Genomic DNA, 14,152 nt, shown 5'->3' on the forward strand with positions numbered 1-14,152 from the left:
AAAAACTAGCCGAGAAAGAAATTAGGGAAACAACACCCTTCATAATAGTCCCAAATTATATAACATACCTCAGAGTGACTTTAACCAAGCAAGTGAAATATCTGTATGATAAGAACTTCAAGCCTCTGAAGAAAGTTATTGAAGGAGATCTCAGAAGATGGAAAGATCTCCCATGCTCATGGATTGGCAGGATTAATATAGTAAAAATGGCCATTTTACCAAAAGCAACCTACAGATTCAATGCAATCCCCATCAAATTTCCAATTCAATTCTTCATAGAGTTAGACAACAGTTTGCAAATTCATCTGGAATAACAAAAAACCCAGGGTAGCTAAAACTATCCTCAACAATAAAAGGACTTCCAGGGGAATCACTATCCCTGAACTCAAGCAGTATAACAGAGCAATAGTGATAAAAACTGTATGGTATTGGTACAGAGACAGGCAGATAGACCAATGGAATATAATTGAAGACCCAGAAATGAACCCACACACCTATGGTCACCTGATTTTTGACAAAGAAGTCAAAACCATTCAATGGAAAAAAGATAGCATTTTCAGCAAATGGTGCTGGTTCAACTGGAGGTCAACATGTAGAAGAATGCAGATCGATCCACGCTTATCACCCTGTACAAAACTTAAGTCCAAGTGGATCAAGGACTTCCACATCAAACCAGATACACTCAAACTAATAGAAGAAAAAGAGGGGAAGAATCTCGAACACATGGGCACTGGAGAAAATTTCCTGAACTTTAAAACACCAATGGCTTATGCTCTACAATCAAGAATTGACAAATGAGATCTCATAAAACTACAAAGCTTCTGTAAGGCAAAGGACACTGTTGTTAGGACAAAACTGCAACCAAAAGATTGGGAAAAGATCTTTACAAATCCTACAACTGATAGAGGGCTTGTATCTAAAATATACAAAGAACTCATGAAGTGAGACTGCAAGGAGACAAATAACCCTATTAAAAAAGGGTTTCAGAGCTAAACAAAGAATTCACAGCTGAGGAATGCCGAATGGCTGAGAAGCACCTAAAGAAATGTTCAACATCTTTAGTCAAAAAGGAAATTCAAATCAAAACAACCTTGAGATTCCACCTCACACCAGTCAGAATGGTTAAGATCAAAAACTCAGGTGACAGCAGATGCTGGTGAGGATGTGGAGAAAGAGGAACATTCCTGCATTGTTGGTGGAATTGCAGACTGGTAACAACCATTCTGGAAATCAGTCTGGAGATTCCTCAGAAAATTGGACATTGCACTACCTGAAGACCTAGCTATAAAACTCCTGGGCATATACCCAAAAGATGTTCCAACAAATACAAAGACACATGTTCCATTATGTTCATAGCAGCCTTATTTATAATAGCCAGTAGATGGAAAGAACCCAGATGCCCTTCAACAGAGGAATGGATACAGAAAATGTGGTACATCTACACAATGGAATACTACTCAGCTATCAAAAACAATGACTTCATGAAATTCATAGGCAAATGGATGGAACTGGAAAATGTCATCCTGAGTGAGGTAACCCAATCACAGAAAAACACACATGGTATGCACTCATTGATAAGTAGCCCAAATGCTCAAATTACCCTAGATGCACAGAACACTTGAAACTCAAGTAGGATGACCAAAAAGCAGATGTTTCGCTCCTTCTTTAAAAGGGGAACAAGAATACCCTTGGAAGGGAATAGGGAGGCAAAGTTTAGAATACAGGCTGAAGGAATGCCCATTCAGAGCCTGTCCCACATGTGGCCCATGCATATACAGCCACCAAACTAGATAATATGGATGAAAGAAAGAAGTGCAGGCTTTTAGGAACTAGATGTAGATCTCTCCTGAGAGACACAGCCAGAATACGCAAATACATAGGTGAATGCCAGCCGCAAACCACTGAACTGAGACCAGGACCCTTGTTGAAGGAATCAGAGAAAGGACTGAAAGAGCTGAAGGGGTTTGAGACCTCATATGAACAACTATGCCAAACAACCAGAGCTTCCAGGGACTAAGCCACTACCCAAAGGCTATACATGGACTGACCCTGGGCTCCAACTGCATAGGTAGTGATAAATAGCCTAGTAAGGGTACCAGTGGAAGGGGAAGCCCTTGGTCCTTCCAAGGCTTGACCCCCCAGTGAACAGCATTCTTGGGGGAAGTCTGGTAATGGGGGGAGGATTGGGAGAGGAACACACATATAGAATGGGAGGGGGAGGGGTTAGGGAAATGTTCGCATGGAAACCTGGAAAGGGAATAACATTTGAAATATAAGTAAGAAATATCCAATTTAATAAAGATGGGGAGGAAAAAGATCAAACCTAAGGATAATAAATATAGAAGACAGTAAAGATTCCCAACTTAAAGGGCCAGTAAATATCTTCAACAAAATTATAGAAGAAAACTTCCCAAACCTAAAGGAAGTGATGCCCATGAACATAAAAGAAGCCTACAAAACTCCAAATAGACTGACCCAGAAAAGAAAATCTTTCTGTCACATAATAATCAAAATACCAAATGCACAAAAAAAGAAATAATAAAAGCAGTAAGAGAAAAAGGTCGAGTAACATATAAAGGCAGACCTATCAGAATTACACCAAACTTTTCACCAGAGCCAATGAAAGTCAGAAGATCCTGGGCAGATGTCATACAGACCCTAAGAGAACACAAATGCCAACCCAGTCTACTATATCCTGCAAAACTCTCAATTAACATACATGGAGACACCAAGATATTCCATGACAAACCCAAATTTATACACTATCTTTCTGCAAATCCACCCCTACTAAGGATAACAGATAGAAAACTCCAACACGAGGAGAGAAACTACACCCTAAAAAAGGCAAGAAAGTAATCTTCTTGCAGTAAACCCAAAAGAAGATAGCCACACAAACATAATTCCACCTCTAACAACAAAAATAAGAGAAAGCAACAATCACTTTTCCTTAATATCTCTTAACATTAATTCATTAAATTCCCCAATAAAGAGATATAGACTAACTGACTTGATACATAAACAGGACTCAGAATTTTGCTCCATATAGGAAACGCACCTCAGTGACAAAGATAAACACTATCTCAGAGTGAAAGGTTGGAAAAAATTTATCCAAGCAAATGGTCCCAAGAACAGGCTGGAGTAGCCATTCTAATATCAAATAAAATCGACTTTCAACCAAAAGTTATCAAAAAAGACAAGGAAGGACACTTTATATTCATAAAAGAAAAAAAATCTACCAAGATGAACTTTCAATTTTGAACATCTATGCTCCAAATGCAAGAGCACCCACATTCATAAAATAAACTTTAATAAAGCTCAAAGCACACATATCACCTCACACCATAATAGTGGGAGACTTCAACACCCCACTCTCCTCAATGGACAGATCATGGAAACAGAAACTAAACAGAGACACAGTGAAACCAAGTTATGAACCAAACGGATTTAACAGATATCTATAGAACATTTCAACCTAAAACAAAAGAATATACTTTCTTCTCAACACCTCATGATATAGGACCTTAGGTCAGCTTCCTGAGTTTTAGGTGTGTGGGTATATTCAGGCCTTGCTGTGGTAGGACAACTGGGTTCTGATAATGCCCATGTATATTGGCTTCTATTGCTTATGGTCTTGCAGTTGCCTCTCACCATCTAGTTAACCCTGATGTTTGATGGTCTGGATGTCTCTGTCTGGAGCCTGCCTTTGACCCTGGGTTGCTTTAGGTCTCCTGGTAGGCCTGTGGCCCTGGCTGTAGCAGATCTCCTGTGGTGCCTTCCCACCAGAGGGTCTTCCGATGAGCATGTACACTGGTGACTTGTTGCCTTGGCTGAGTGGCTCTTCTGGGAGGCCGTTTGGGAGGCCTTTAAGCTGTGGGGTCTTCAGAAAAGCAGAGGAACTGCTGATCTTTTACCCTGACTGCAGCAGATCTCCTGGGAGACCTTCAGACTGTTGGGTCTTCAAAGGAGCAGTCAAGCTGTTGCCCTGTGTGAAGCAGTTCTCCAGGGAGGCCTACAGACTGTGGGTTCTGTTTCCCTGTGTGCAGCTGAACTCCAGAGAGGTTTTCAGACTGTTGGGTCAGTTGCCCTGCATGCTGTGGAGGCCTTGGGACATCTTCAGACTGTGGTATTAGTTGCCCTGTGTGCAGCAGACCTCCTGGGATGCCTTCAGGCTGTGGTGTCTTCAGGTGAGCAGACTAGCTGGCAATCTGCCCTGGCAGAATGTATCAACCTGAAGAGGAGTAGAATTCAGGCGTTGGAGGATTTGAGGGGTGATGGGTTCTAAGTCCACTGGGTTCCCAGCAGCAGCTGTGGGCCTTCTGGAGGGTACCTATCAGTTGCCCTGTGTGCAGCAGACCTCTTAAGATGCCTTCAGGCTGTGGTGTCTTCAGGGGAGAAGGCTAGCTAACACATGTGTGTTTCTTGTATGTAGCAAATTGCTGGATCCTCTTTGCATATCTAGTCTGTTAGTTTAAAACTTCTTATAGGAGAATTAAACCCATTGATATTGGGAGATATTAAAGGCAGATGATTGTTAGTTCCTGTTATGTTTGTTTTGTTTTTATAGGTGGCATCATGTGCATGTGATTCTCTCTTTTGAGCTTTGTTATGGGATGATTAATACCTTGTTTTTTCATTGGTGTGGATACCCTCCATGTGGTGAAGTATTCCTTCTAAAATCGTCTATAGGGACGGATTGGTAGATACTGATTGAATTTGGTTTTGTCCTGGAATATTTTGGTTTCTCCATCTATGTTGATTGGGAGTTTTGCTGGGTAGAGTAGCCTGGGCTGGCATTTTTGTTCTCTTAGAGTCTGCATGACCTCTGTCTAGGCACTTCTGGCTTTTAGCATCTCTGTTGAGAAGTCTGATGTAATTCTGATCGGTCTGCTTTAGATGTGACTTGACCTTTTTCCCTTGCAGTTTTTAATATTCTTTCTTTGTTCTGTGCATTTAGTGTTTTGATTATTATGTGATGAGAGGATTTTCTTTTCTGGTAAAATTTATTTGGTGTTCTATAGGCTTCTTGTATGTTTATGGCCATCTCTTTCTTTAGGTTGGGGAAGTTTCCTTCTATAATTTTGTTGAAGAAATTTTTGGGTCCTTTGAGCTGGGAATCTTTGCTTTCCTCTATTCTTATCTGCAGTTGGGTCTCTATAACCTGATTCTATTCTAAAGTGCTCCACTATTATCCAAAGGCCTAAATACAATGCTGCATCCTTTCTAGAACAAAGAGGTAGAGTATGGAATGTAGAATGCATGCAAATGAAAAGACAGTTTGTTTCTTTGTAGTTCAGAAGTGTAACATCAGTGCATACACCCAACATTATAAACAAGATACAGAAAAAACACTTTGTGATGTGATTTTATAAGAATATTTACCAAAGAATTAGATGACTGTTCAACAAAGAAGCAATTTGAGAATATTTAATGAAATAAATAAAGCTAACATTAGGTAGCATTAATATCATGTAACGTTTTCTAAAAGGTGACAAAACCAATACAGATAATAACTTCATCAATACTACAGAGGTTTCACTTAAGAAGAGTCAGGGGCTGGAGCTATGGCTCAGTGGCTAAGAGCACTGACTGCTCTTCCAGGGGTCCTGAGTTCAAATCCCAGCAACCACATGGTGTCTCATAGCCATCGTAATCAGATGCCCTATTCTGGTGTGTCTGAAGACAGGTACAGTGTGTAATAAATAAATAAATAAATAAATAAATAAATAAATAAATAAATCTTTTTTTAAAAAGAAGAGTTAGAAGTCTTATGAGTAAATAAATGGCAAATATGACAGTGTAGTAATGAATTTTGTCAGGAGCCATAACGGGAAAAGCTAATAACTAGCAGGTGATCATCCTGAGAAGGCCAGCCTTGGATTATTATATAATCCATAACCAGTTCACCCTTATTAAGCAAGGCTTTAAGGGATTCATTTTAGGAAATATTCCTGCTATTAAAATGATTTTCCTCTTATTATTAAATATATATAACAATCATTAAGTAATAGCACACCCCTTTGGAGCAGACCTTTGCAGATCTATGAAGATGTACTGTCCTATAGTGATACTATATAGAAAAAATAGATGACTTCTTAAGTCTTAATGATGATCCTATGAGAATTCCTAAAATTATATCAGTGATTATTAAGCTCTTTTATAGTGGGACTGCTATTAAGTCTTTTTCTCATAGTCAAAACTGCAGTGAGAACTCTGCCAGTCTCCCAAGTGTCACCAGTTAATTGCTCTTAGATAGTAACCAGACTTTCTCCTACTCAGAGCACATTCCAAGAAGTTGTAAAACAATTAACCAAAGGTCATAAAAAGGGAACTAATGATTTATTATAGGTGGAAGGCTAAAGAATAAAATATTGACTGGGTTTATTCAAAACTTCACTAATAACTTAGTTATGGTTTTAAACCTTCAATGAACCTGTGGAGCTGTGATAGGTGATGGATGGTTTAGTCCGATAGTTACTCCTAACGGATATGCATGTAAACATACTCTGTTGTAAAGTTCTATTTCAACTTATGATTTGATTTTTTGTATGAACTTGTGATGAACTTTGTAACATGTGATCATGTATTCTGAAAGATGTTTAAGTGTTGAGGACAAAGAGAAGAGTAAGGACTGAGCTGGAGAGGGACTGAGCTGAAGACTCAGGAGTGAGCAAAAGAGAACTGAGCTAAGAAGTGTGCTAAGAAGAACTGAGCTGAATTGAGCTAAGGAGAAGTGAGCTAAAAAGATCTGGGCTGAGAAGAAATGCAGAGTGGAATAACTTAGAGACTATAGGTAACATAAGAGAGCAATGTGCATAATGCACAGGAAAAGAGGAAAAAAGAAGCTGGAGAGAGCAAAAGGAGCAGGCAGGTTTTTCCTTACCATGGGACAGAACAGGCCATTTCTTACAGATTTGGTTCTTTTTTTTTTTTTCGGGGCTGGGGACCGAACCCAGGGCCTTGCGCTTCCTAGGCAAGCGCTCTACCACTGAGCTAAATCCCCAACCCAGGCCATTTCTTAATAGCAAGGCTTGGTCTTATTAAAAGGAACAAGCCTTTTTTCTTACAAATTTTGGTTTAATTCATTTAGCATTAAAAGGGTAGAAGCTTTTTCTTTCACTATGCAATAAAGATTGTAGTTCATTTTTCATCCAGAATGAGTGAGTTCTTTCTGCACTGGTGCTTGGTCTTTTGCTCCATATGCATATGTGAGTATGGATGTGTGTGTAAGTATGTAATTGTGAGAATGTTTGAATGTGTGTATGTATGTGTGTAAGAATGTAATTGTGAGAGTGCATGTAGGCTGGACCCAACTATTTTGAGTCAAAATTATAAATACGCATTCATGATTCTGTATATGGCCTTATATAAGTTTATGCATATTTACCGATGTAAAAGATTTTCCTTTTGCAAGCACTATTCACTTCTCTTGGTTCAATAGAATAGTTTATTGCTCCAAACTTCCCCCTAGCCCGACAAGCAAGAAGCACAGGGACAAAAGGGAAAGGCTCTAGCAATTAATCCTATACTTTATCTCCTGCTGTTTTAGAATGAGGTGCTAAATGCCAGAGACTGCAGTTTCTGACCTTAGAGGAACACAGAAGGCAAGTCAGGTATAGTAACAGAGCATAGTGAATTAGATATAGATAAGTAAGTCAGCTACAGTAACATAGTAACTTAGACTTAGATACGTAAACTTATTATACAGCAACCCTAAATATCTCATAAGACAAAGTCTTACCCTCTGCCAATGCTCTTCCCCCTCTGCTACCTCAAGAAGAACCAACAAGAAAGAAAAATAATGCTGGGGTTGGCCCCAGCAGAATTTGGATTATTTTATGATGGAAATGACCATATTAAATTGAATAAGAATTATATGAACTTTTCATTAAGTGGATATACTATTGTGCATGAATCTCTTACTGGCTCAATTACAATGTGAATATTTTGACTTCAGCAATATTCTGTTATTATATCAGCTCATTCATCAAGCATGATTATAGACTGCACAGATAATAATTTATGATTATTTTACTTCATTATTATTTTTTTATTATTTGAGCTCATTAATATAACATGATTATAGGTTACGGAGATGAGTACTGAAAGACCCCCGGAGCTGGGAGATCCTCACTCAACTCTCGGGATGATGCGACCCCCTCCCCCAAGAACTCATGTAAGACCGTTCTTGCTGTAATTACATGAGGTTTATTGATAGGAACCAGTGCACTGGGATCGAGATTCATATTCCATGCAGGGGTAGAGGAGTTCAACCCAGAGTAGCTGAGAGAAGGGGTATTTAAAGGAAGAAGCCACAACCCAAGGGAGTAGGGATGATGTCATTGGAAAATGTCGAGAATACCAGTGAAAAATCACAAGGAGAAGCTTCCTGTCTCTCAAGATTGCTTGTAAGATTGTAATCTAACTTTATGGTCAGTTAGGTCCTGGGAGAAGCTTCCTGTTATCTTACTAGGCCGGGGTCATCTACTTAAGGGCCTTATCTTATATCCTTTTATCTAGTTCCATTCAGAGAGCAGGCTCAAGAAATGTGACCTTTTACCTACTTACAGGCAGAGAGCAGGGTCTGGAATTTGAGGTATTTAGGGATACTTAGGTGTGAGATAGCATTTTAGCATTTCTAAACTTTTGACTTCTTGGCTGTGTTTTTTATTCTTCCATTCTCCACTTCTTCTAGTGGCTAGTTCTGATCATAGACTAAATTTTAGCATCTTCATAAGCCTTGTGTTGCAGGGCAACAGCAGACGTCCTTGTAGCTGCCCTTGCAGGACCTAAACTCAGCCCTAAGATAATTGTCAGAGTAATTTTTAACTCTCTTTGGTGCCTTACTAAGTCTTTAGCATCAGGATTCCAATCTGGACACTATCTGAACCTACACACAAAAGTCATGACTGCCTTTTATAACTTCTAAACTTATACAGGTTGTGATCCCTGAGGCACAGTCCCAAGAAGTGTTAGGAGTACTACCATATGCAATGTTACATCATTTGTAATAGAAATCAAGCCTACCCCCACACATGAAATTGGGGGGACCTATCTCAATGGAACCCAGGGCAAACATGAAATTCTTGTTTTTAAAGCACACTTTTCAAGTTAGCATTACAGTAACCCCACCAGTCACATCTCTGATGTATCCACTTATCTGACGTGCAGATCTAGGGAGCTTTTTGAAGCTCTGAGTGTCCCTCTAGGTCCCAGCTCCCAGCCCCAACAGCTAGTATGCAGCTGGTGAGGGCTCAGACTTGACGGCTGTCAGGGTGGTCAGCAGTACCAGGTACGGTCCTTTCCAGCGAGGCTTGAGTGTCTAGGCTTGGTGTCATCATATGTAGCCAATTCTCCAACCTGGAACTGGTGAGATGTCTCAGGGGTCCCCAGGGGATAGGCTGCTGCTAACTGTGATCAGACTTCTTTCTGTATCACCTGTAGGGCTTTTAGCCTGGCATACAAATCATTATTACTATGACATGTTGGTTTAATAACATCATCTAACACAGTCAGAGGAGCCAAGGCCAGCTGAGGCCCCATATAAGATCTCAAAGGGGGTAAGGATGAATCTGGAAGGGGTATTTCTTGCTCTGAAGAGAGGAAGATGGAAGGAGTGCCACCCAGTCTGTGCCAGTCTCCATGGTCAATTTGGTCAGGGTCTCTTTTAGAGTTCTATTTATTTATTCTACCTGTCCTGAACTTTGAGGTCTGTAGATACAATGTAATTTCTAATCGACCTCTAAATATCTGGCCACAGCCTGGCTTACCTTGGCAACGAAAACAGAGCCATTGTCTGACCCAATTACCTTGGACACTCCCAAACCGGGGGAAGATTTCTTCCAGTATCATCTTGATGACTACAGAGGCCATCTCTTGCTTGATGAGGAAAGCTTCTATCTATTCCTGAAAAGGTATCTACTAGCACTAGGAGATACTTGTAACCATACTATTTCAGTGAAGTTTACTTCGACTTCTCACTAAACTTCTTAGGTCTTTTTGCCCTGTTTGCTTGTTAAGCATTTACTTGCTGACATACCTTACACTTTTTTACTACCTCTCTGGCTAAATCTTAAAGTCTAATACATATACCTTAACTACTTGGATAAGCTTCTTATCTCTTAAATGAGTCCATTTGTGTATTTGGCAAAGTGAGTCTTTTGTTTGTTCTCTGGGGAGTATAGCTTCCCCTCAAGTGTGCCATTGTCTTTTTTTTTTCTTTTAAGCAATTTGGGCCTTTTCTTCTGTTGTACATTCTAAGTGAGGCCATCCCTTAGTGCAATCCCAATTCCCAGTGGCTGTCCCTTGCAGGCCTCCAACCTGTATAGGCCCCTGCATAGCCATTTCTTGAGCCACTGGATCTGCTTTGTTATTGCCCCATTCCACTGAATCTCTTCCTGATGTCCTGGGCAATGAATAATACTCACAGTTGCTGACTTCATCAGGGCATCCAAGAGATGGCAAAGGCATCTACGCTGATGTGCTGGGGGGTAGAGGTTTGTCTATCCCAGATGAAACTGTGATGTGCACCATGGCAGCACCCACTCATCTCTGACCTTCATGAAGAGAACTGTTCCCATCTGTAGACAAGGTGTAGCCTCGGCTTTCAGCAGGGGTTGATTGGTCAGTCGCAGAGGTCTTCCCTCCACCCATGGGCTTCTGCCAGTACTTGACACTCATGCTGTGGTGGCTCCAGGTCAGGATTGGGCAGCAAGGTGACCAGATTGCCCCCAACAGGTGAAGAATCTAGTCCATGTCAGCTGACCAGTGGTCCCATCCTCTGGGACATTCTATTTAAAGGCAAAACATCAGCCACAATGTTTTAATGTGATAATTGTTAGTGCCCAGCTGGTAGGAACGGTGTGTTCCAGGCAGAATGGCACTAAGCCACACATCTCCCAGCATCAGGTACTGGTGCACTGAGACAGGTCTTAAGCTTCACATACACAGTCTGCAGATATGCATACACATGGCCTCACCCGGCCATTTCAGCCCACACAAGCCATTTTGGAGAGCAAATTTCTCATGAGCAAGGGATAGGGGCAGTCAAAGATGACCATGAACTACTGGGTTACCTGGCCCATGCCAAGGTCCACTGTTCTTCAGGTAGTCCATAAGTATTATTTTTTGCTGGTAGCCCCCTGTACCCAAGGTCTTTTGATGGACACTGGTCCACTTGGGCATAGGAACGCAGAGTGTTGGGCCCCTGTATCCACAAAACACTGGGTGGGCTTCCCCTCTATCCTGGGGCAGTCCCTGACCTAGTGCCCTTTTTCTTTACAATAGGCACACTGATCTTTAGCCAGGAATTCTTTTCTGTTGCCAGGTACTGTCTTCCTAGTCTCTCTAACTACTGTGGCCAGTATAAATTCCTCCCCTGCCTTTTATCTCTCTTTAGCTCTCTAGCTTTCTCTCCTTTCTGTCTTTCTTCTTTCCTAGCTTCCTGCTCTTTTTGCCTTCTTTCTTTTACCCTGAACTGCACTTCAACCTTACTTTCTCTGCAACTTACACTAACTCTCTCAGCGACTTAGCTTAACCCTTCAAGTTTCTGCAACTTTTTCTTTATATCTTTTTCTTACCTTAGCCAAATTGGTGGAGTGTTTTTTAGCCACTCAGAGACCCACCATTGGAGCCTGGTGAAAGACTTGTAGCATTCCCTACCTTCAGGCATATTGAAGTCAACAGGCAGGAGTGAGGGCCTTCCATCCATGTCTGGAACATTCTTTCTGGCCTCTAGTAGGATTCTGTATTTTCTCAGTGGTGAAGAGGACCTGTAACAGCTACTAACAAGCATCTCAAGTGGGATGGTGAGAAAACAAGAAGAGAGTCCAGGAAATAGAAGTCCTCTGAAGAGGACAAATAGCATTCAGTCACACAGAAAGACAATCAAAAGATTAACAGACAAAACAGAAGTGCACACAAAAACAAAAACAAGTGGCCGCCACAAGATCACCACAAAACTGAACTGATTCAGACAGGAACTTCATTAGCTCACCAAAGACAGATGAAGGGGAGCGGATTCCACATCACTCCTCCTTCCAAACGGGACACCAAAGATAGATGGAGGAGAGCAGATTCTACAAAAATGATGGTTAAGTCAAAGGTGCCCTCTGGAGGCCAGCTGACATAGAACGTTAGCCACTCCGAGGAGCAAAATGTCTGCCACGGTCCCTTCTTAATCTCAACTGACAAGTTGTGTGCTCTAGCCCTAACTTCAGTCCAGTGGTCTAAAGTCAAACTCAGAGGAGTCCTATCATCAAAGTCACAAGTAACACAAAACAAAGACCTAAGACACACAGACAAAGACCACTCTAGAAATACAGATGGTCAGGAGGGCGTGTCTCTTCTCCAATCCAGGAGAATCACCGAATCCTCACCGGCAACCAGACGGGAATCTCTCAGGTATCCCTGGGGTCCCTCCTCACCTCCTGGGACATCTCCCAGGGCAGCGCAGCTGGTGAACCCCTGGCACATCTACCAATACTCACACTCCCCCGTCTCCTCCTGAGACACGAGTCTCCATCTCTACCCAAGATGAGAGCCTCTGTCTCTACCCAATACGGAGTGAATGCAAACACCAGTACTCATGAGTAACTACAGACCCAAAGTTCAGCCAGGACGGATACACAAAGACACAACACAAAGATACAGATGCTATCTCACCTCCAAGTGGGTCTTCGGAGACGAGGGTGGTCACCAATCCTGGATGAGCCCCCAAATGAAAGACCCCAGAGCGGGGACACCCTCACTCAAGTCTCGGGATGACGCGAACCCCCAAGAACTCACATAAGACCACCCTTGCTGTAATTACATGAGGTTTATTGATAGGAACCAGTGCACTGGGGTCAAGATTCATATCCCACACAGGGGTAGAGGAGTACGACTCCGAGTAGCTGAGAGAAGGGGTATTTAAAGGAAGAAGCCACAACCCAAGGGAGTAGGGATGGCGTCATTGGAAAATGTCGAGAATACCAGTGAAAAATTACAAGGAGAAGCTTCCTGTCTCTCAAGATTGCTTGTAAGATTGTAATCTAACTTTATGGTCAGTTAGGTCCTGGGAGAAGCTTTCTGTTATCTTACTAGGCCGGGGTCATCTACTTAAGGGCCTTATCTTATGTCCTTTTATCTAGTTCCATTCAGAGAGCAGGCTCAAGAAATGTGACCTTTTACCTACTTACAGACAGAGAGCAGGGTCTGGAATTTGAGGTATTTAGGGCTTCTTAGATGTGAAATAGCATTTCAGCATTTCTAAACTTTTGACTTCTTGGCTGTATTTTTTATTCTTTCAGTATCATTTATGATTCTTTCATTTTTCAAAAAATAGAACTCAGGCTCTATCATGAAAGTGTACCAGATATGTAAACCTCTGGACGGGGGAGATGACTCAGGCGTAAAGGACATTTGTTGTTCCTGAAAGGAAGCACAGTCTAATTGTCTTTATACACATGGCAAGGTATGATTTTGCCTGACTCTTGTGCCATACATTTGGTTACCACTTCAAGACTCCATTGGTTTCCTGTAGGCATGCAATGCATATAAAAATATACAGATGAACACTTCTATACTTAAATGAACTTTTAAAGAAATAAACAGAAGTCTGTCTGCCAGGTCTGACATGGCTGTGGAAGAGATGGTTTGCCATGATTCCTAACCCTGGAGCGGGAACAACAGTGTGAGTGACTTCTCTGGTGCTGATGGTTACTGAAGGCATAAGGCTTGTTCGATAATATTATACATGTTTTACTACATCTTCCTCTTGAGCAGAATGTTCTCTCTGCCAGTGTTCTCCTTGCTAAGGCTAATGCCTACATGATAATCAGAAACAGCAGGATTCCAGAAAGCAACAATGTGTCTGATGTTCTTTGGTAATGCTGTGGGAAAGAATTTCAGAAGAGCTGTGGGAAAGAACTCTAAAAACATGAGTTCACAAATATATAAATTTGGGTAAGAGCTGTTCTTTACCAAATTTCTCAACTATTCAAATTATAAGGATGCAATATGAATTTCATAAGGGGCTCCATGGACCTGAAAGAACAGAGGCAGCCACAATAGTGAGTTAGTAAAGGAAAAGAAATAGTTAAAAAACAAAGTTCATAAAGGAGCACAAGGAAGTGAGGTAATAAAGATCTCAGAGCAAGACCCCACACAGGTAAGT

This window comes from Rattus norvegicus, chromosome 5 (genome assembly GCF_021556685.1).
Source record: "Rattus norvegicus strain SHRSP/BbbUtx chromosome 5, alternate assembly SHRSP_T2T, whole genome shotgun sequence".
Lineage (NCBI taxonomy): Eukaryota > Metazoa > Chordata > Mammalia > Rodentia > Muridae > Rattus > Rattus norvegicus.